General features: G+C 35.7%; 1 long non-coding RNA gene across 1 annotated transcript in view; it reads left to right on the top strand.

Annotated features, from left to right (window-relative positions):
• Positions 1–24,594, top strand: part of LOC145820884 (uncharacterized) — a 137,524-nt gene that overhangs the window by 21,339 nt on the left and 91,591 nt on the right. The gene's annotated exons all lie outside the window — the stretch shown is intronic.

Here is a 24,594-nt window from a genome sequence, read left to right as displayed (position 1 = left end):
GCTATCCATCCCGCTCATCCTCCAACAACCACTCTTCTCGCGGTGGTTCTTCTCGGGGGAGCTTTCATCGTTCCAGGAACCAATCTCATCCTGGGAATCAGTTTCCTCACACCGCCACTGCTGCTGCTGCCGCTGAGGGTTTTTCTGAGTCTCCGGCTCCGTCTACCCCTCTCTTTTCTCCAACAGATGTCGAGGCCATGTTCAAACACCTTCTCTCCCCTTCTGGTACACCTCCTCCTACTGCTTTGTCTGTAATTCCAGGTAACTCTTCTTGGTATTTTGATTCTGCCTGTTGTAATCATATGACCTCCAGTTCAACTATATTTTCTTCTATCTCTTCCTCTCCTCATATTCCCTCAATTCAAACTGCTGATGGTTCTCTCATGACTGTCCGTCATCTTGGTACTGTTTCCACATCTTCCTTAACTTTACCTCAAGTTTATCATATCCCTGCTCTCACTTTAAACCTTATCTCTATTGGTCAATTATGTGAACTTGGTCTAACTGTCACCTTTTCTGCTACTCATTGTTTGGTGCAGGACCCTCAGACGAGGCAGACTATTGGGATCGGCCGTAAGCATGGACGTCTCTATGAGCTCATTCACCTTCATGTTCCTGCCTCTCCTCAGATTGCTGCTCCTGCCTCTGCTTCCTCATTATCTCCTTTTCAGCTTTGGCATTGTCGCTTAGGACATATTTCTATTACTCGCTTAAAGTCTTTGGTTTCTAGTGGACAATTGGGTCATGTAATTCCAGATACTTTCGATTGTATACCCTGTCAACTTGCCAAACAACCTGCTTTATCATTCAATAAAAGTACTTCTGTTTCCTGTGGACCTTTTGATCTTATACATTCGGATATTTGGGGCCCTTCCCCTACCACTACTATGGGGGGATCTCGTTATTTTGTTGTTTTCATTGATGATTTTTCATGGTTTACCTGGATTTTTCTCATGAAAACTCGGTCTGACCTCAAAACTCTTTATTATCGATTTGCCCAAATGATCCACACCCAATTTTCTAAAACCATCAAACTTTTTCGCTCCGACAATGCTATGGAATATCGGGATTCAGATTTCCTTTCTTTTCTTCAGAGTCATGGTACACTGCCTCATCGTTCCTGTGCTGGCACGTCCCAGCAAAATGGCCGTGCTGAACGGAAACATAGGCATATTCTTGACACTACTCGCGCTCTCCTTCTTTCTTCTTCCTGCCCTGAAAACTTTTGGGGGGAAGCTGCCCTCACTGCTGTCTACACTATCAATTGTGCTCCTTCCCCTGTCATCCATAATCAAACTCCATTTGAACGTCTGCATGGCACTCCCCCTCCCTATGCTAATCTTCGGGTTTTTGGCTCTGCCTGCTTTGTTCTCCTTCAATCTCATGAACGCACCAAGCTTGAACCGCGTTCTCGTCTTTGTTGCTTTCTTGGGTATGGAATTGAACATAAAGGCTTTTGCTGTTGGGACCCTCTCTCTAAACGTCTTCGTATCTCCCGTCATGTAGTTTTTTGGGAGCACCAAATGTTTTCCTCCCTATCCTCATTTCACTTACCTACACTTTCCACTAATGTACTGTTTACTAATCCTTCCATCGATCTCTTCTCTGATGATTTTGATACAGGTCCCTCCGTCATTGAGACGCCCTTGCTCACTCCTGCTCCCCACCAGACTGCTCTCCCTGAAGGTCCACCTCTCCCTGCACCACCTCCTTCTCCACTGGTTCTTCCTCCCACCGATCCTCCTACGGGTCGACCACACCGGGTAACTCAACCTCCTATCCACCTTCGTGATTATATTGTTGGGTCTGCTGCCTTTTCTACTTATGAACCTACCTCCTATCGTGAGGCTTGTACTAATCCTCTTTGGCAGCAAGCTATGACTGATGAACTTCAGGCTTTGGACAAAACTCATACTTGGGATCTTGTTGACCTTCCTCCTGGCAAAACTGCGATTGGCTGCAAATGGGTTTACAAAATCAAGACTCATTCTGATGGCTCGATTGAACGCTACAAAGCTCGTCTTGTTGCCAAGGGTTTCAACCAGGAATATGGGATTGATTATGAGGAAACCTTCGCTCCTGTTGCTCGGCTTACCTCTGTTCGCAGTTTACTGGCTGTTGCTGCTGCTCGCCACTGGGAGCTTTTTCAAATGGATGTCAAAAATGCCTTCCTCAATGGTAATCTTCTTGAGGAGGTCTACATGCAACCTCCCCCTGGGTCTACTTTTCCCCCTCATAAGGTTTGCAAACTACAGCGTGCCCTCTATGGCCTCAAGCAAGCACCCTGTGCCTGGTTTGCTAAGTTCAGTTCTACCATTCATGACTTTGGGTTCACCTCCAGCTCCTATGACTCTGCTCTTTTTATCCGGACTACTCCTCATGGTACCACTCTTCTCCTTCTGTATGTGGATGATATGATTATCACTGGTAATGATGCAGCTGGTATTCTCCACCTCAAACGCTTTCTCCACCGTCAGTTTGAGATGAAGGACCTTGGTACTCTCAACTACTTTTTAGGCCTTGAAGTCTCTCATGATCCTACTGGCTCTTACTTATCTCAGGCCAAATATGCATCCGATCTTCTGGCTCGTGCTGGTCTTACTGATTGCAAAACTACATCTACTCCAGTTGATCCTCAGATTCGTCTCACTCCTCTCGACGGGGCTCTCCTCCCTGATGCTACTCTCTATCGTCAGCTCGTCGGCAGTCTTGTCTATCTCACAGTAACTCGTCCTGACATTGCCTATGCTGTTCACATTGTTAGTCAGTACATGTCGGCTCCTCGCACTCCCCACTATACTGCTCTCCTTCACATCCTTCGGTACATCAAAGGTACCCTGTTCCATGGCCTTCACTACTCTGCTTCCTCATCTCTGGAACTGCGTGCCTTCTCTGATGCTGATTGGGCTGGGGATCCTACGGATCGACGCTCCACCACGGGCTTCTGTTTCTTCTTAGGGGATTCTCTTCTTACTTGGCGTAGCAAAAAACAATCCCTCACTGCCCGTTCTAGCACCGAAGCTAAATACCGAGCTCTTGCCGATACTACTCAGGAACTTCTCTGGCTTCGCTGGCTCCTCACTGATATGGGTATTTCCTCTTCTGGTGCTACCGCTCTTTATTGTGACAATCAGAGTGCTATTCAGATTGCTCACAATGATGTTTTCCATGATCGCACCAAGCATATTGAGATTGATTGCCATTTCATTCGACAACATGTTACACGTGGTACTGTTCATCTTCTCCCAATTGCTTCTGCCGATCAACCTGCTGATATCTTCACCAAGGCTCATTCTCCTGGGCGTTTTCGTGATCTTGTTTCCAAACTCAACTTGGTCGATGCCTACCCTCCTTGAGTTTGCGGGGGGCTGTTAACATATAATATACATATAATATACATATAGCTGTAAAAGACCTTGCATCTGTAAAGGCCTCAATGTGTAGCTGTAAAGAAGAGACCTTCACTTTAGCTTTAGCTTCTCTCAATGTAAATTACCAGGCATCCGATGCTAATTGTCTCCCTCTCCTCTCTATAAAGAGAAGGAGCTTGCTCTCTTGTAATTACACTGAAACATAATATAACAACACCAACTTTCAGTCCCTCTCTTTTTCTCTCCCTCGTTACCAACCTTACATTCTCTCTGTTCTCTTCCTCGTTACCAAACTCACAGTAACCATCGAAACTGATGCAGCCCAGGTAGTGAAGCTAATAGAGGAACCAATTGCAAGCAACTGTCCATTCAAGAACTTGGTGGAGGCTGCCAAAATACTCTTCAGAGGGTGTGAGTGCACCATCCATCATATCTGGAAACAAGGGAATTTGTGGGCGGACACCTTAGCCAAGCTGGGTGCAGCCCAACCGGAGGACATGCAGGTGGTGAACGAACCACCAGCTGAACTGAGCAGTTATCTGCTAACAAATATGTTAGGAATTTCAAAGGAAAAGGGCTAGCCCTCCCTCTGCTTCTTTATTTCCGATGTAACAAAAAAAAAAATTACAACACTCTTGGTGCACCAATTACTTTAGAAGTTTTGTAATTTATATAAAGGTGGGATTGTAACTTTGTGTTTGGGTTAAACACATAATTACAACACTCTCGGTGCATCGATCGAAAGGTTGGAATCGGTGAGTTTGGGAATAAGTTGAGGAGTGGTGAAGGCGAGTACGGGGTTGGAATCGACAATTTGCTTGGCGATTTCACGGGTTGTGTTGAGGGGGTTGGTGGTGGTGATTATGGCTCTGAGAGAGATGATGGAGTGGCAGACAATGGGGAAGAAGATGGAGTTTGGGGAGAGGAGGAGGATGACATGGCCTTTGCGGATCCCCATAGAAGAGAGAGAGGAGGCGACGGAATCGACGGCCATCCAAACCTGAGGGAAGGTGAGGTGGCAGGCGGTGGAGGCGTCGATGAAGGCGATCTTGCCTGGGTGGGCCCGGGAGGAGATGAAGGTGGTGACATCGAGGGAGTCATTAGGAGGCAAAGGGATGTGCGTGTGTTTGCTGTAGAAGATGGAGTCTGATTTGTAGAAGCCACTTCTGGGGTCCATCGGAGGGATGTTATTGTGCGCCATGGTAGTAGTAGACCTCTTCTTCTCTTTGGTCTGCTTTGCAGGTTCCTTCCTTCCTTCCTTCCTTCCTCTTCTTCTTTAAAGAAAGTCCAATTTATGATATTAATCTATACAACGACTGTTTCGTTTCGGATGGCTCTTATTCAAGTCCACCAAGTTCTTGAAGATGGACATGTGGTATTTGTCTAAGCGGTGTTAATAAATATAAAAAAAACAAAAAACAAATAGGATACTTATACTAATAATTTTACTAATACACTCATAAGTTTTGATAATATTAACTATCACTTAATATGGAATTCATATCAACTTGTGAGTGTGTTAGTAGGATTGTTATTATCCTTAGTATTTTTCAATTGGATGGATTTTACACTGATGTAATGTTTAATTTTTTATATTTTTTTACCACATCAGTAGAGCTCTAATTGAGCTCTTTATCATCACCCTAATAAAGAAAAAAGATTGGGAGCTCCAAATTAAGAGATCTAATAGCTTTAATTGGTGTATGGATCCCATGTGATGTTTCGGCCTTAGTTTCTTTTTGATTTTTCACATCATTAGTACTCTTTTAGAGCTCCTAAATTAGAGGGATGTATCATTTCTGCCCTAATAAATAAGGAGAACTAGATGTAGTGGAAGAATCATCACCCTAATAAATAAAGGGAACAAGTCGTAGTGGGAGGAAGGAAAAAAAATTACAAATAAATGAGAGTAAGTGTGTTTATAGTAAAATACAAATGAAAACTTGTGAGGTACAAATATCATTTGCATTCTTTCATGTATTGGTATTTTTTTTTTCTTTCACCTCTATATAATTCCCCTAATAAATAATGAGATCAATTTAATTAATTCTATTTTTTATGTTGGTACATCGAAAAAGTTATCTGTAGTTCTCAATTGAGGAACGAACACTCTGATTGGGATTCATGGATAATTTGTAAATATTTTAGGTTCATGTGTATATAAATTTCATTTTTAATAAATAATTTATAAATTAAATTATCAAAATAGAATATGTAATAAACTCACAAGTTGAAACCACTATAAGAAAAGTGGGCCTAAAAGACAAAACTTTTTGCGATAGCAGAACTTGCCGTCGCAAAAAATAGAGTATTTGCGATGGCAGAAAATGCTGTCGCGAAAAAGGAGAGTATTTGCGACGGCAGAAATTGTTGTTGCAAAAAAAAAAAAAATAGAGTATTTGCGACGGCAGAGATTGCTATCGCAAAAAAAATAGAGTTTTTGCGACAGCACACGCTGCAGTCGCAAAAAAAAGAAAAGAAGAGTTTTTTGCGACTGTAATAGGTATCGTTGCAAAAAAATAAAAAAGGTAAAAATATATATATATATATATATATATATATATATATATATATATATTGTGGCTTTGAGACGGCTTCATATATATATGTAGTCATAAAATGGTTTAAATAAATGCAACTGTATTTTTCTGTCACCAAAAAAAAAAAAAAAAAAAGACGTCGTCTTACTCTTTTGATAAAACATTTCTTTTTTCACCCATTTTTTCATCTTCATGTCTCTCTTTTCTTTCTCTCTTTATTTTTCCGTGTCTCTGTCTTTGTCTTTGTCTTTGCCTCTCTTCTCTTTCTTTCTCTCACTCATCACTCTTCTCTGTCTGTCTGTCTTTCTCTCTCTGTGTCTCTCGCCCATCTCTCTTCTCTCTTTCTTCTCTTTATCTCTCTCGCTCTCTCGCTCATCTCTCTCTCGTTTATCTCTTTTCACTTTTTCTCTCTCTCTCTCTTTGTCTGTCTCTTTTCACCCATTTTTTCATTTTTCTCTCTCTCTTTTCTTTCTCTCTCTGACTCATCACTCTTCTCTGTCTGTCTATCTGTTTCTCTCTCTTTGTGTGTCTTTCACTCATCTATCTATTCTCTCATCTCTTTTCTCTCTCTGTCTCTTTCGTTCATCTCTCTTCTCTCTCTGTCTCTCTCGCCCATCTCTCTTCTCTCTATCTCTCTCGTTCATCTCTCTTCTCTTTATGTCTCTCTCACTTATCTCTCTTCTCTCTATATGTCTCTCTCGTTCATCTCTCTTCTCTCTCTGTCTCTTTTTCTGTCTCTCACTCTCTATCTCTTTCTTTCTTTCTCTCTCTCTCACTCATCACTCTTCTTTGTCTTTCTATTTTTGCCTATGTCTCTCTTTCTCTCTTTGTCTCTTGCTCATCTCTCATCTCTCTATCTCTCGCATCTCTCTTTTCTCTATCTCTCTCTCTGTCTCTCTCGCTCATCTTTCTTCTTTCTCTATCTCTCTCTTTTTCTATGTCTTTCTCTCGATCATCTCTTTTCGCTCTCTTTCTCTTTCTCTCTTTGGCTATCTTTTTCTTATCTCTTGTTTCTTTCTCTTTTTCTGTCTGTCTCTATCTCTATTTGTTTCTTTCTCTGTCTCTGTCTCTTTATCTCTATCTCTCTGTCTCTGTCTCCCTCTCACTCATCACTCTTCTCTTTCTCTTTCTCTTTCTGTGTCTATTTGTCTGTCTCTCACTCTTTTCTCTCTCTTTCGCTCTCTGTGTCTGTCTATCTGTCTGTTTGTCTCTCTCCTCCATTATGTTCACCTTGCTCACTCTCTCTTCATCTCTTCTTCTCTATTTACCGAGCTCTCCACTACAAGAAAATGCACTTTTATCGACCACTTTGTCTCTTTCTCGTTTATCACTCTGTCCCTGTCTCTGTCTATCTCTCTTCTCTCTCTGTCTCTCACTCATCCCTCTCTCACCACCTATCTCCTTTGCCACTTTCACCACTACTGCAAAATGTCATTCCACTACCACCATTATTATCACTGTTGCCACTCCACCTCTACGACTACCATTACTACCACCATCGCTACCACTCCACTACCACTACCACCACTGCTATCACTACTATTACTACTATTATTACCTCTCATCCACCACCGCCACTCCATCTCCTCTACCACTACCACAACTTCACCACTAATCTCTTTCACCATCACTACCACCATCACCTCTTATCCACCACCTTCACCACTACTGCCGCTCCCTCTCCTCTACCATAAAAAATTAGCTCTTGATTTTTAGTAACAAAAAAAGATGGGCCACAAAAAAATATTTTTCATTAAAATATTACCCCTACTTCTACCAAATAAAAAAAAAAAATCATTAAAATAAAAATGAAACAAATTTTCTCCATTTTTTCACTAGCTCACCCGACCCGCCCGCCCAAACTTAATTTCTCCCATTTTTTCCCTTTGTCTTTCCCCCATTTTTTTTTTCATTTCCTTTTAGGTTTGTAGAGCCCTAAGTTTCGAAACAACATTCTCTCTCTCTCTCTCTCTCTCTCTCTCTCTCTTACGGAGGCAAGCGACGAGCAGCGATCAATGACAGTGGTGGCAAGTGACGAGCGGCGATCAGCGACAGTGGTGGCTAGCGACGATCGGCGATCGACGACAATGACGACGAGCAGTGATTGAATCATCGATTCGAAGGTATTCTATCAATTCGAAGGTATTCGAAGGTATTCCATCGATCGAATCATTGATTATTTCCTGTTTTCGTATTTGATCTGTTTGGTAAGATGTTCCAAATGGTAAGATGAATCCTATCTAGACCCACTCCTCCCAATTTATTTATTTATTTATTTTTATTATTATGACTTTTGATTTTAAGGATTATAAATACTTACACTCAAAGTCATAACTTGCGAGGGAGTTTCGTATTAGGGCACAGACCAGTTAGAGTTGTCGTGTTATTTAACAGAGTTGGTAGCACAGCGATGATGCTTTCCGGTGATATTCCGCCAAATCAATCGATATACATAAAGAATCTCAACGAGAAGGTCAAGAAAGAAAGTGAATTTGTTTATCTTGATTGCCCGATGTTTTGCTTTGTCTATTTTGAGAGGTGAAATTTTGTGTACCGAGTGCCACTACTTATCAGAATTTTTCTGACCAACCAAACGGGTATTTAAGGTTTTCGTCATAATCAAATTGGTTGAGTATGGTTAAAGTGATTGAAAACCCACTGAAAAAAGGGACTTGTTAACTAAGGTTGTCGAGTTAGCTTAAATATTCCATTTTGCTAGCTTAAGACTGAGGCCTAGTTTGGGAAGACTAAATAAGTGCACTTTTTGACTTTTTATGAAATATGGGTTGAGTTTGGATTGGGTTTGAAGTGATGTGTTAGAGAGGTGATGTGATTTAAATAAGATGATGTGACTTAAATAGGATAGTGACTTTTTAACTTTTTGTCTTTTTTACCTCATGCCAAACTTGGCCTGAGTTTGAATTGTGGATTTGAGTAAGGATTTGTGGCAGGAAATGAAAAAAAAAATAAATAGAAAATTAATCCAAACACAATCTAAATATTTTGAGATTTCTAATCACTTTTCATGAGGTGTTCATGGATGTTAATTACTAGATAATTTTGTGAAAAAGGCTAGGATTATGTTGATTCTATCTTAATATGTGCTTATTTGAGTGGGCCCTTTTCTCTTTTTTTTTTTTTTTTTTTTTTTTTTTTTTTTTTTTTTTTTTTTTTTTTTTTTTTGGATGTTGGTGCGGGACATGGAGGGGTTTGGTGTGCTTAGATTGAATGAACTCAGCATACAACATACATCGTGATTATTTTCCACTTTTTTTTGCCCTTGCTCTTTTTCCCCTTATCTTTTTCCATGTGAAGCTTTCTAATTTCTTAATTACCTCAGAAATAGTAGTGCTTTGATTTGGTTGATCTCAATCTTGAATATGGAGTGATTCTTAATGTCACGACTCGCTCCCCGTACCTAAGGGTTAAGCATCGTGATGGCCAGTAACTGAGGTTACCGCTGGCCAATTCTTAAACAAATTAATAAACGCGAGCGGAAATAATATTCAAGTGAGGGTACCAAGATAATCATTGGAGTTTCTATTTTTATAACAAAATTTATTGACTAAAAAGGCTGATATTTACATATAAACATATCCATAAAAGTGTTGTGTGTGTCTATTCTATAGCCCTGCATCTAAGACTTCCCAAAAGTTATTTCTGAATTGCATTATTTCCTAAAAATTGGTAAACAACTATAAGCACATGGCAAAGTGAGAAATATTATACCAAGAGTATAATGGATACAAAATAACCATAGATTGTTATGTAACTAAAATATTTAAGATAACTTAGTCTGAACAAATAACCATTTTAAGTGGCAAAACTGAGATTATGTAAATAAATAACCCTAACCACGGTACCGAACAAAACAGAACAGAGGTCACATGAGTAATAGTCAGAACAGAGATACGGATTCAATAGGTGGCTCGTACGGATTATAGAGGTGGCTCCTACAATAGTGTAGCACTTATCTCCGCACAGCACTTTGCTCCGCACAGAACAGAGGTCAATGGATCCATGACAATAGAGGGCCACAAAGTGAACAAACAGAAGCCGATAGTTATTTAAGTCCCCTAAGGCATGCGACTCCTATGGTGGTACTTACAAAACATAATTGTTTATAAGGTTATAGTCAAATATTCTTTAAAATATAAACAAACATATCCATGGGTTTCATTTTAAGCAAATAGGGTTCAGAAATTAATCCACGTAATTGAAATATTTATGAAACATAACTTGTATTAATATAACTAATAAAATACAACTTGTATACAATAAATATGGTAAGTTAAAACATACGTAAAATATATTATGGTAACTCAAAGTATAATATAACTCACCTTAATATTGACCCTTAGCCTTTCTTTCACTATCACAACCTTCCTATTATAAGTACCTACTTCAGTAACTTACGTGCCTCTCCCTCTCTTTTCTTTTCACTCTTTTCTTTTTCTTTTCTTTAGCAACTCCATGGCTTTTGATCAAATTTTCCCCATTTATAGGGAAGCACAAGCGTCCTGTGGCCGATCTTGCCGATCTCGAATCCTTCTTCATAACTCACCTAGATTTGCTTCATTATAACCATAGATTAAAACTTATCTTAATAAATATTTAAAATAATTACATTTTAGCCCAGTTTCCTAATATAACTATATAAACAAATTAATCCCTAATTACATTATACTTTATCGTATACCCACAGAAAATTAATTATTTATTTTACTACCACACCCACTATTATTATTATTATTATTATTATTATTATTATTATTATTATTATTATTATTATTATTATTATTATTATTATTATTTATTTACTCTTACTTTTGTATTTATTTATTTACTATCTTTAACTCTAATTTGGCCCAACTAGTATTATAATTCTATATTTGTGTTAATTTGGCCCCAAATAATAATCCCTAATTTAATTACACGTTATCTCATATACCTGTAACATTTAATATTTTATTTTACTCTTACGAAATATTTAATTAAACATTTAGGAATTTTCTCATTTATAATTAAATAATACTAATATAAAATTTAAAGGATAACTTAAATTTTCGAGTTGTTACACTTAAAGGTACATAACTTGGGCTAATCAATAGGATTAACTAGGAGTAGGTAACTTTAGGGATGCTCTGAAATGACTTTTGATTTTAAGGATTATAATCACATAGAGGAACTCCCCATTCTAGGTTGAGGTAAAGAGAAGATAAAAGTCACAACTTCAACTTCTCCAACAGACAGTTCCATCACAAGTGTATTCAAGGCTGAAAATTTTTGGAGCAAAAAATATGTCTGAGTTGTTTCCGGATCAACATGACTAATGGGCAAAGCCCTAAAACATTGATTATTTTGATTATCATGAAATTTAATCCTCTATCACATTAATTTTATGCCTATAAGTACCTATATATTGTACTTCTTAATCTGTTATTATATGTGAGGCCCCTGAAAATTTTAATTTCTTAAAAGTTCCTTACTTTTAAATTATTTCCTTGAAGTCCCTCAGTTTCTTAATTACAACCCTAGGATCAAAATAAATGTGCCAACAAAAAAATCGCAAACCCTAATCGATTTCGGAAACTTAGAAATAATTTCTAATACTCTAATTGACTCCCTAAATATGAAATTACCACTTGAAAACCCTAGGTTTTTCCGGTCTTTATCACGTTCGTCGGTTGATCACGTTTTTGTTCGAAACAAGAAATTCAAACCGAATTAGATTTTCTAATCCTAACTTAGTTAAATCCTACTCTAAAATAAATGTTCCAAAATTAAGGCCTTAGCCCTCATATTTTACTTAAATCACAAATTGACCCCAAGTTAGTACCATTGTATATATATATATATTTGTACCTCTTATTCATCAAATCTTTTTGTACACAATATCTATGGAATTTGTACACATAATAAATGGAAAAATTCCGCAAATCTTGAGCGCATGGCTAGCCATCATACATCCTAGGCTATAATCATTGTACTTTAGTACAAACAAATCCCTTGAAATCTTGGAACAATAATGACCTTGGTACCTATAAAGATTTGCTATGAGTGTACTTCTAACTAGAAGGTATTTAAATTAGCCCTAAACCTAACTAGATCATAATTAAATACATAAATAAGGTTCCAATACATGAGTTTAATTCCAAGCCCTCACTTCTTTTATTAATTTCAATATTTTCCCCAAACTAGTACATGTACTTTTTATGCTATAGTACCACCAAATCAATTTGAGATCTATATATATATATATATACATTGGGAAATGTGTCCATAGCACCTATATATTGAATAAAATATTCTCCATTTCCCTTCCCCATGGTCGGCCAACCTAGGAGAGTGTGAGGGATCAATTCTCAATCCTTGTAATCATGGCATTCTAGAAGCACAAGTACCAAGTACCCTTAAATCTAGGGATTTTTTCCCTAACCTAGTTTCATTCCAACTAGAGACTAACTAAATCTTGTCCAATCACATAATTAAGTTCCTTAATCACTCCCTATTCTATTAGACTCCAAGTAAATCCAAACTTTTCAATCCAAGTCCAACTACTGGGCCTTTGTGTCTTTTCACACCAAATTTGCCTATATATATACAACCACCCACTTAGCATAGCTTACACAAACAACACACACACACACACACCTACATTCAGCCTAGAGGAGAGAAAGGAGAGCAAGAGAAAAGTCTTGAGAGGGAGAGGAAGGAAGAGGAGAGCAATCTTGTTCAACTTGGCCTAGCCTAGCAAGTAAGCCACAACACAACTCTCTCTTTCATTTTCTTTTTTCAAATACATGCTCTTAAGGGTTCTAAACATTGTTTTTAGATGTGTTTTAATGTTTTCCTTGTGTTAAAAATGAAAGGAGTTGAGCCATGATTCTACCCTTCCTGTATTTCTCTTAATCGGTATAAGACTAAATTTTTCCATATCAAACTCTCAAAATTTCCAAAGGCACACCTTCACCTTAAGTTTCTGAGTTTAATACATATTATTTAGCAAGTTCTCATCACAAGATAAGCGGAAAATTTCTTCTAGTTGACCTCTTTTCTCACCAAATTTCTATTTTCAAGAACTGTGCCAGAAAAATTTATTTTTCATCCAACTTTCAAAATTTATAGAAAAATGTATAAAAATCTTCTGGACCTTCATTTTATGTCAAAATTTTCCTTAAGGAGTTATCTTTTAACTAAAATTGGTTTCATTGAAAACGAGTGAGCGATTTACAAGAAAATCCAATTTTCATAACGGTCGACGAATCTGGACAACGCTGGAGTGTTTCTTAAATAACTAAAAATCTAGAAAAGTTATTCCATTTCTGAAACATGTTCTGAAAACTAGATTAAATTCTCTACAAACCATAGGAAGTCTAGGTTCGAGAAAGATCCGAAATAGCCCTTTTGATTTTAATCTTTAAATGACATTGAATCTAGAAATTTAGTGTTGCATTGGTGTTTTTATCCTCTTGTGTACATGAATATGCTTATTAGTTTATGATCATGTCTTGGTATGATGTTTCATGTGTTATGGTTATGTTCCTTATCTTCTTCATTTTAATGATGCTCATGCTTATGTGGATGTTCCTATCTTGTTGAGTTTGTTCTAGCTTGACTTAAAATATTGATCCAAACGGAAAACTTAATTGGAGTGGTATTGATGATAATGTGTTATGAATGGATTGATGGGACGTGCTCCCTAATTGAAGGTTAAGTCTTGTGCAAGCAGTTGTCGTGTAAACCCTAGAATGGAACGGACGTATTCGGACTCTTTGCGATGGTTTGATTGGTGAGATAAGGTTGGGTCCGGATGGGACATTCTGGAGGATAAAACTTTTTGGACGGATAGGTTGGATTCAGGAGATAAAACTTTTTTCTTTTCGCTATCCCTTTTAAGGCCCTACGGTTGGTGCGACGCGGTATATAACCGTTGGTAGGCATCCGAGGTTAGTTCTGCAACAAAGTAGCAAAAGGGGGAGTTCCGAATAGTCCGGTGTCCAATTCTTGTGGTTGGGAGGATAAAATCTCTTTGGGGGATTTCTAGAATACTAACCACTAACATTATAACCTTTGTTATCTATTTGAATGACATGTTTCATTCCTCTATTATTGAAATTGCTGTTATTGACTTGAATATCATGCTTCATTACTTGCTCGCTATAAAAATGATGGTGTATTGGAATGGGAAAAAGGGACGGGGTGTGTGTGCGTTTACTGGGCATTCAAAACTCATGGCGTTTCATGCCAGGTATTGAAGACTATTAGACCGGTTGAAGGCAAAGCTGAAGCATTTGACGACGTACAACTACCCTAGGAGGATTAGAAACTAGCTTGTAAACGTATTTTGAGATTGTAAGTGATAGACCCCATGTTGTATTTAAGACATGATTTGTAACTTGTATATATATAAGATTTGTAACCCATCCTTATACTCCGTCAACTCATGTAGGCCTTGTGTTAATACCTTGTCAAGATCTGTCGAAAAGGTAACTTTGCTATCTAAGGTGGTTGGATTTTGAAGGGAGGCTATTTTGACTCCTCCGACCTTCCTAGGATCTTGCTTGGTTATTAGCCAAAGGACTCATTAGTGACGTTTCCTACTCTCGTAACCTTAGATAAACCCTGTATTTAATGGTTAATATATTATTTGATGTTCCCGATTTTTGGGGCGTCATATTATATCCATGGGAGATGTATTTTCCTTGAAATAGATATGCCAAACTTAGAAATTTGACTTAGCATTATCATAATCTAATGATAAGGGGGGCATGTGTTTGATTCGGTCCTAAATTAAAATTATAACTTTGCTAGAAACCCCCACTCCTTTCCCATCCCCACTATCCCCACACACACGTGGGGGTAGGTGATTGAAGGGGGGGAAAAAAAATTCTGACCAATCAGCACCCAGTGGGGGTGTTGGGGGTCTCCCCCACTAGGGGTCCCAACCTTTTCTCTTAAAATTATATATTAATAAAAGTAGGAAAATTGTCAATGGATAGGAAAATTGTAATATACACTTTATTAAAAAATACATATGCATTTTTTTTAAACTACATTATAATTATTCATAATAATTTTCTAACGTTCATAACAAAACTATAATACCACTTTGTAACTATTTCAATTGAGGAAATTATTATTTCTAATAATCTCAACCATTTTTGAGGGCTTACATAAACATATATGAAGTAATGAGAGTATTAGAAAAGAAAAAAAAAAAAATTGAAGTAGAAGAAAATAATGTGGAGCAGCTAAGAAATTCATATATAATAATAAGTGTAGCTAAAATGAAAATGTTTAGATAGATGAGTGGGGACTGAATCAAGAAAAAATAAGAAGAAAAAAGAAGAAAAATGCAAATAAGGTTTTTAAGTGTACAAGAAAAAATAAAATAAGAAATGAAACTATTAGAAAAAAGAAAGAAGAAAGATGTTTTTTGGGTGAATAAGAAGGAGAAAGAAGTTGAGAACATAAAATGCAAATAAGTTTTTTACATTGAAATGGAAAATAAGTTAAAAATCTGATAAGTTGAACCAAGTACCAAACCTGTGTGAATGTGAAGTAAAATTACATGTTTTTGATCAAAACAAAGTAAAACTACATAAGTATTAAATAAGTGTACCATGTGGCGTAGATTTGCCATAGGGTTATTTTAGCTGCAATGTTTTCTTTGATCGTTTTAGTTGTTTGACTACTCTCTCTCTCTCTCTCTCTCTCTCTCTCTCACACACACACACACACACACACACACACACACACACAAAATTTCTTTTTCCTTTTTTCCTTTTGTATGTGAATATACCATAAAACTTTTGGGTACATCATTCCCCAACATGACAACAACTCCGGTATGGAATGCATACGTAATTCTAACACCATCTTCTCTCAGGATATCACTCATTTGGTGAGCTTTGCAGGTAACCCAATTTCTGAGTGGACTGTTTGAGTCAAGAAATGATCTTTCCACATTTAAGAATCACATACGAGACTTCCTTGTGAAGTCAAAAGAGTTCTCAGCACAGGTAAACACCAGCATAACTTATTTCCATTGCTTAATTTTCTCAGAAATGCAGCTGTTCTCATTGTTGATTAGGATGTTCAATTATCCATGTGGGATTTGATGACTAACAAAAAAAATGTTGTATTTGATGTTGTTGGAAGTTAGAGCCGGATTTCGGTCTAGGCAAACTAGTTCTTTAAGAAACTTAGAATTCGAGGTGTTGATGCCCCAAAATCACCAAATGGTGTCGGATTAGCACGAAACTTGGCACACACGACCGTCTAGGCACGAGGGACTTGTGGGAGAAGACAGGCCTCCAATCGGGTTCCCGATTTGGGAGTTAGAGCCGGATTTCTGTCTAGCCAAAATTATTTACTTAATTATCTTTGTAATTATATAGTAATTAAAATTTTATGTTTTTTTTATAATTAAAATATTAACATATAATTATATTGTCATTAATTATTTTTATTTTTTGTTTTCAGATATTTTCTGAATAGGAGTTTGCTTTTTGTGGAGTGCAAGCGTGTGAAGAATGTGACTAACTTTTGTTTTTGTTACCCACGGAAGAATTATGAGGAAAACTTTTGTTGTTGATTTATGTTATTTTGAATTGTGAACAATATTATATATTTAAACATTATATTTGTATTATGCAACATTATGTAGTTGGGTAATTTTGCTGATGTGTTGTTATGAATGCAAGAATATTTTTATTATGGATGAATCGTTATTTTTATACTAGAATTTTTATATTATTATGCAATTATTGGTTTCTTTTTTAGTTATTTTTCATTTAATATAGGTAATTTTCATATTTTTAATAATTCTATTGCATTTTTTTTTTTTTTTTGCGACGGCACCACGCCGTCTCAAAAAACACTAGAACCAAAAGTATTTTTTTGAAACAAAAAGCCTTTTGCGATGGCATTTTTTACCGTCTCAAATAATCTTTAGCGACGATAGGTATCCCATCGCAATAAAAACCCTTTAGCGACGGCATTTTTTGCTGTCTCAAATAACACTTTTAGCGACTGTAAAACAGTGTCGTCGCAAAAATCTCAAGTTTTTACATATTATTGGTGACACCAGAATTCCATCGCAAAAGGCAACTTTTGCCGTCTCAAAAAAAAGATGACGGCATGGTGCCGTCGCTAAAAGTCAATTGTTGTCGCAAAAAAGTATGTGAAACGGCATTTTACCGTCGCAAAAAGTCAAAATTTTTGTAGTGAACTAAATTATCCCCTCTTAGAAAAATAGTCTTTAGTAGGAATAGTCCATCTTTATTTTGTAATTTTTTGTTTGCACATAAACAATATAATTGCATTAGAGATGGACATTAATAATAAGATCGAATATAGTATGCTAACACATGAAATAATACGCTAAATATATAATATAAGGACTTAGAGTCCCTCCCTGTCATTGATCTGAATTGAAAGGTATTGTTCAGATCCGTGAAATTCGTCATGGGTTTCGTTTCAATGATTTGAACCGTTTATTCTGTCGAGCATTTTGCGTATATCAATCACACAAAAAAATAAGTTGATCCGATAATTATAACATATTCAATTTATTACGTTTGTCACTAAAAGAATGAACGACAATTGTGTTTTTAAAAATATACTATTTTTTTTTTGGTGACAAATGCGATTAATTAAATAAGTTATATTTATCGGATCAACTTAAATTTTTTTTTTTTTTATGATTGATATACACAAAATGTACGATAAAATAAACTGTTCGAATTATCAAAATAAAACCCATAATAAACTCTATGGGTTCAAATCCGGATTAAGGATTCGAGAGCATAACTACCATAATATAAAAGAAAAGTATCTAGTCATTTTTCCTCCTTTTTTTTTTTTATATTGTATATATTATTATTATTATTTTTAGGGAGACTTATTTATAAGTCCTTTTTTCAACACTTATGGTAGGTTAAGTCCTGTGTAATTTCTTATAGAGTCTCAAGTCCTATTTAGATAGGAATGTATTTCACAAGATCCTACATAAACGTAACGTGATGTGACACTTACATAAACGTAACGTAACGTGACACATGTATAAACGTAACGTAGCGTGACACCTATATAAACGTAACGTAACGTGTCACGTTACGTTTCGCAAACTTAATAAGTTTTTATTTTTTTAAATTGAATGCGAAAATGTTGCTGGTTTATATTGGTGTAATGTTACGTTTCATATAAATATGATTTATGGTAACATTCAATTTCCTATATAGGAAATTGGATGTTGTAATAGATCATAGGTGTCACGTTACGTTTATGTAGGTGTCACGTCACATTATGTTTATGTAGATATGATCTATGGTAACATTCAATTTCCTATATAGGAAATTAAATGTTTCCATAGATCATAAGTGTCACGTTACGTTTATGTAGGTGTCACGTTACGTTACGTTACGTTTATGTATATAGGAAATTAAATATTGCCATAGATCATAAGTGTCACGTTACGTTTATGTAGGTGTCACGTTACGTTACGTTTATGTAAATATGATCTATAGGAAATTGCATGTTACCATAGATCATAGATGCCACGTTACGTTTATGTAGATGTCACGTTACGTTTATGTAGGTGTCACGTTACGTTACGTTTTTATAGATATGATTTATGATAACATTCAATTTCCTATATATGGTTTTACTATTATTTATGATATTAATAACTAATATTGAGGGTAAATGTGTCAACAAACTTCCCACAGGACTTATGGGAACATAAGTTTTTTAGTAAGATCATATGTAACATAAGTCTCCCTAATAGGACTTAGAAATAATTTTCCCTTATTTGTAACTCATCCAGTCATTTTTCCTTGGGGATGTACTTTGCGGACCAAATGAGGTTATTGTTGCGTTTCTGTAGTCAATTTTGGAGACCAGATCCTGCCTTCTGCTGGTTGTCATGTTTGTTTAGGCGGACATAAATTTAGAATTGAATTAATAGAGCATATTTGATTGGATAGATTAGAGCATAAAATTGAAATTATTAATCCGTGAACTCAATTATTCTATGCTTGTTTTAACATTTTGGTTTAGAATTATTAATTCAATGGATAATTAGTCCAACAAATTTGTAGGATTATTAGCAATGTGGTAGGGGTGAGATTATTAATCCAATGGATAATTTATCATATTAATCCAATTGAATAGTGAATATCATACTAATTTGATAGAATTTTTAATACCTCACTATTAGTCTTATGAATCAAACATGGCCATAATTTAATAAAATTATTAATCTAATATTTTGTTAAACAATTGAAATACGGACTAATAATCTATCTAGATATAATATCTCGCATATGATAAACTATTCAATCCCACAGAGGAGGGTGAGATATAAATTGAAGGACTAAGCCAAATGTTGGACTATTAGTCTTTCTTATAATCCTAACTCAATCCAAACATAAGATACGATACATAATCCAAAGGATTTGTAATCTTAAGACTATTAGTCATGGGAATGTTAATCCAACTTAATCCAATCCGCCCAAACAAACATGGCCTAAGAGTTCGATTGAGAGTAATTTTTTTAATTTGATTTTTTAGTTTTTTTTTGTTAAGAAAAATGTTATAGGTCCCAATTTTTTACTATGAGACATTTTGTCATTTATTTGGTAGGAAATTTGGTATCTCTAGCATTGCTTTTTTGTTAATTTAGTTTCGCTAAGGCCTCGTTTGACAAGAGGCTATTTTAGCCAATTAGCCAAAAAGTTACTAAATTAGTCAAAAAGCCAACAACTCATACCAAAAAGTCAAAGATTCTCTTTTCTCTCTACTTTTTGCACATCTTTTCGTAATTAGCCAAAAAGTCATCCCAAACATACAAGTTTTTTTTACCTACCTTTTTAGCCAAATAGCCAAAAAGTTACTAAATTAGCCTGTTCCCAAACGAGGCCGAAGAATTTTGATTTTTTTTTTGATTTTTTTGTTTTTGTTTTGTTTTGTTTTTTTTTTTGAGAGAAAAAATGAAATGATTATGATTTAGATACGATATTTCATTTTATTAGCTATTTTGGCATGCCTATTTGGGTTAAAATAGCCATATAGAACAGAATTAGTTATTTTAGCCAAATAAGATAAAATGTCACATTCAAACCGTAATCATTTTATTTTTTCTCTCACAAAAATTTAAAAAAATCAAAAAATCAAAAAAATATATCCCAAACGAGACTTTTTAGCCTCAGACTAAAATAATCAAAAAGTCAAAAAATCAACTCACATCTCAAACGAAGGCTTATTCTATTTTATATTTTTATACTTTTGTAGCCCTAATAAAACCTCAACTTTGTCAAATAAGGTTTAAATTGATGTGATTTAAGTCACGTTTAGATTATATTTTATTTTTTTAAATCCAAAATAATTGTTTCATACTTCATAACATTACTGAAATTTTTTCATCATGGGATTCATATGTAATTTGTGCCTCTTTTCTACTATTATTAGCCTATGTGATCGAACTTTTCTTAAAGTTATGTTATTGAACTTTTCTTGAAGTTAGTTATCCATTTATATGCTTTTGATGCATTTGTGTTTTTAACTGTCATTCTCTGCACAAGTACCTGGTTGATAATGCTAAACAAATTATACTCGTACCTTTTTTTTTTCAATCTAGAAGAAGACAGGAAATTTTACAATTTACATGTGTACAAATATTTTTTTAAAAGTATATTAATAATTTAATATGGTTTTCTCTTTTAAGAGGGATTTTTTAAATTTGAAATTTAAAATTTATTTTATTTAATTAATTTTTGTTTTTTGTTGTTAAATAATAGTAATGAAACCAAATAAGGCCAGAATCTCCAAGAAAAGTAGTCACGTGGAATGAATATTTTGAGCAGTATTTAGGTCAGGTTTGGCAAGTTCTAAAAAATTTAAAAAGTTAAAAAATTACATAAAAAATAAAAAAAGTCATTACTATTCACAAATAAAAAATATTTTATACATTTTTGTAATACAAAAGTTTGAATTATACTGTCAACCGTACTGCCCCAACAGGAAGACAGGTCATACACTTTTTGGGCAAAAAAAATTACATATGTAAAGCCACAAAGTTTGATGGTAATGTTGGGCCCTTGAGGGCTCACAAAGGGTTTCGTTTTGATAATTTGAACCGTTTAATATGTAGAATTCGTCGAGTACTATATGTTTGTAAAAAATCATATTGATTTGATATCATTAACTATATGATCAAATCAATTTTGTATAAACAAAACGGATGGTGTGATAGTTAACTGTTGAAAGAAAACTAATTCGATCATATAATTATCGATATCCGATTAACGTGATTTTTTACAGACATATAATACTCGACAAGTTGTACATATTAAACGGTTCAGATTACTAAAATGGGACTCGTGGTGGCACTCACTGACCGACCATCACTGTCCAAACACTCTGTCCCGAAGGAGACAATAATTTACTGTGTAAAACACACAACTCAACTTTCTTTCCCTATACACTTTATTTATACAATTTTTTATTACATATTTTTTAATAAAAAAATAAAAAATTAATTCAAATATCTATTTATTTATGACACCCCAAACAACTCCTTATCACGGGCTTGGTGCAAAAATCAACAATGATTTAGACCACTAAAAAATACATCACTAATAGCACTAATATATTGGGAATGACAAAAAAAATAATAAAAAAAAAAAACAAAACATAGAAAGTGGACGGGGTCCACTGCCACATTATTAGTGCTCTCTCTAGTGATCACTTTTTAGTGCTCTCAAGCATTTTTCGTGCAAAAAAAAGGTCGGCGGCTGGAAACCTTAGGGGATTGCGTGGTCGTGCAGCTACAGTGCTAGGCTAAGAAGAGTTGACCACCATTTCATTCATTATTTGTTGGCATGTGGGTCCGCTTGCTCCTCTCACTGGTCGGAAACCATTTTGAAAAGGAGTCCTGGTACAGGAATCCGGATCCTCGGTCGCCATCCCCTGTAGCCTTCCCCTGTCGCCCCCAAAACGACGTCGTTTTGGGGGCGAATTTTAAAAAAAAAAAAACGCAGAGAAGAGGGAGGAAGGAGAGGAAGAGGAAGAGGGAGAGGGAGGAAGGAGAGGGAGAGGGAGAGGGAGGGGGAGGGGGCCTTAAATACAGGGGAGGAGGAGGAGGGAGAGGAGGAGGCGACGGCGCGGTCGCAGGGTCGGAGGCGGAGGCGGAGGCGATGGCGCGGTCGCAGGTGCTGCGACGAGGTGGGACGGCGGCGAGGGAGGAGGACGGCGAGCTCACAGCCTCCTCCTCCCCTGTATTTAAGGCCCCCTCCCCCTCCCTCTCCCTCTCCCTCTCCCTCTCCTTTCTCCCTCTCCCTCTTCCTCTTCCTCTCCTTCCTCCCTCTTCTCTGCGTTTTTTTTTTTTTGAAAATTCGCCCCCAAAACGACGTCGTTTTGGGGGCGACAGGGGAAGGCTACAGGGGATGGCGACCGAGGATCCGGATTCCCTGGTACAAACCCTCACTTGGGCGCCCCTACCACCTTCACGTACACCTGGGTCAAAGAAAGGAGGAGAAGGAAAAAATATATATACATATGGGTCTTGTTACGTTTCATAAAAACTGTCATGAAAATTGTCATGAAAATCATCTGCACCGTTGAATCATGAGACACATACCTGATCTAACGGTGCAGATGATTTTCATGACAGTTTTCATAAAAATTCTTCGTGACACCTAACATTTCTCATATACATATTGGACGAATCGGCATCCATTGGGGGTGGTGAGGGTGACCTCTAGTGGGGGTCGCACTCATTAACCTTTGAGTAGTCTATGCATTCTGAAAATTATGAAAAATGCTAGATTCAATCAAAAATTATATAGGCGTGGGATCTATTTTCATGTTTATTTGTTTTTAGTAACTTTTTTTAAAAAACATATTTTAGTGAATTTTAGTATTGATTAGTTTAAAAAAAAAATAATAATAAAAATTGAAAAAAAAATCCCAACAAGATGATAAATATATATATGTGGTTTATATAAATAAAAAAATCTCAAATGAATATGAATCAAGCCAATCACAAGCTAAGTGTAACTAGTTTATATTTTGCATAGTATTAAATATATATATATATATATATATATATATATAAAAGTAACCAGAAAGAAAGAAAAAAATTATTATTTCGGCATCGTTTGGAAAGTAACCTCTTTAATGATTTTTTGGTCCAAAATATAAGGTTAAAAAATTAATTTCTGTAATTTTTTTTTTAACAAAAACATATGTAGAAAGTAAAATAAATAGGGTAAACTATCAATATGTCATAATAGTCAGATTTAATTCCCATCAAGTCCTATTGAAAATAAGTTTTGATAAAATTATAGCTAAAAATAATTTTTTTGGGATAATTTTTTACATACGTCGTTAAAAATGTCACGACACGCTCCCCGTACCCAAGGGTTAAGTATCGTAATGGCCAGTAACTAAGGTTACTTCCGGCCAATTCTTAAACAAATTAATAAACACAAGCGGAAGAAATATTAAAGTGAGAGTACCAAAATAATCATTGGAGCTTTTATTTTTATTACAAAATATATTGACCAAAAAGGCCGATATTTACATATAAATAATATCATAAAAAATACTGTGTGTGTCTATTCCGCAACCCGACTTTCCAAAAACCTATTTCTGAAGTGCATTGATTCTTGAAAATTGGTAAACAACTATAAGCACATGGCAGAGTGAGAAATATTATACCAAAAGTATAAGGGATATGAAATAACCATAGATAGTTAGTTAGGCCAAAACATTTGAGATAACTTAGTCGGAACAAATAATCATTTAAGTAGCAAAACTGAGATTATGTAAATAAATAACCATAACCACGATAATTTGGTAAATAAATCATTTAAGTAGCAAAAACTGAAATACAGAAATTATGTAAGTAAATGACCATAACCACGGTACTGAACAGAACAGAGCAGAGGTTACAGAACTGACAGTCAGAACAGAGGTACGGATTCAAGAGATAACTCGTACGGATTCTAGAGCTGGCTCCCACAATAGTGTAGCACTTTGCTCCGCACAGAACAGAGGTACGGATTCAAGAGGTGGCTCGTACAGATTCTAGAGGTGGCTTCCACAATAGTGTAGCACTTAGCTCCGTACAACACTTTGTTCCGCACAGAACAGAGATCAATGGATCCATGACAAATAAAAGACCACAAAATGGTCAAACAGAGGCTAATGGTTATTTAGGTCCCCAAGGCTAGGTCCTCAAGGCGTAGAACTCCCGTGGTGGTACTTACAAAATATAATTGTATATAAGGTCAAGTCGAATATTCTTAAAATATAAAACAAACATATATATCCATAAGTTTCCTTTTAAGCAAATAGGACTCAGAAATAAAACCACGTAACTGAAATGTTTATATAATTTATAATAGTTTATAAAACGTAACTTATATAAAATAAATATGATAAGTCAAAACATATATAAAATATATTTTAATAACTTAAAGTATAATATAACTTACTCTCTTTTTTTTTTTTTTTTTTTTCCTATTACAGACGCTTTCAACTTTTACTATTTTTTCCTTCCTTTCTTTTGTCTCTTTTCTTTCTTTCTTTCTTTCTTTCGTTCCTTCTTTCTTTTCCTTTCTTTCTTTTTCCTTCTTTCCACCCAGGTGCAACGCCTCCCTATATATAGGGAG

This window comes from Camellia sinensis, chromosome 3 (genome assembly GCF_055761805.1).
Source record: "Camellia sinensis isolate YWXY chromosome 3, ASM5576180v1, whole genome shotgun sequence".
NCBI classification, from domain to species: Eukaryota; Viridiplantae; Streptophyta; class Magnoliopsida; order Ericales; family Theaceae; genus Camellia; species Camellia sinensis.
Note: the sequence above shows the minus strand (reverse complement) of the source record. Positions and strands in the feature narration are given on the sequence as shown.